Here is a 571-nt window from a genome sequence, read left to right as displayed (position 1 = left end):
ACTGTCGTTCCCAGCATAGTAGATCATATGGTTGCCTGATTCAAAATGACCAAAACCAGTCCATTTCAGCTCACTAATACCTAGGATATCAATCTTTATGCATTCTATTTCATTTTTGACAATTTTCAATTTTCCCAGATTCATACTTTGTACATTCCATGTTCTGATTATTAATGGATGTCACCATAGTAGGACAAACTGACAGACAAGTTTGTCTCCCTTAGCTGTTGGAAACCCCTCCAACCACCCTTACCTGGATCCCTGCAGCCAACTCCTCAATCTTTTCTAGTCCCCTTTGCTTTTTCTGTCCTCTCCCTGCTTCCCGCCTCGCTGCTTATGGTGGGTGGCCTGGGTTCCCTCTCCTCACTTGGGTTCCTAAGACTGATGCCTCAATCTGTTCCTATCCACTTTGCCTTTTCTGTTTTCTCCCTGGTTCCCACAACACTGCTTTTGGGGGGTCACTTGGGTTCCCTCTTCTCACCTGTCTCCCTGCAGTTGACTCCTCGATCTGTTCTGGTCCCCTTTGCCTTTTGTATTGGCTAGTATCACACAATATAAACCTCCTAAACTA

This window comes from Orycteropus afer, unplaced genomic scaffold (genome assembly GCF_000298275.1).
Source record: "Orycteropus afer afer isolate SDZICR_OR568_19922 unplaced genomic scaffold, OryAfe1.0 scaffold02976, whole genome shotgun sequence".
Classification (NCBI taxonomy): Eukaryota; Metazoa; Chordata; class Mammalia; order Tubulidentata; family Orycteropodidae; genus Orycteropus; species Orycteropus afer.
The sequence above is the reverse complement of the archived record's forward strand: the minus strand, read 5'-3'. Positions refer to the sequence as shown.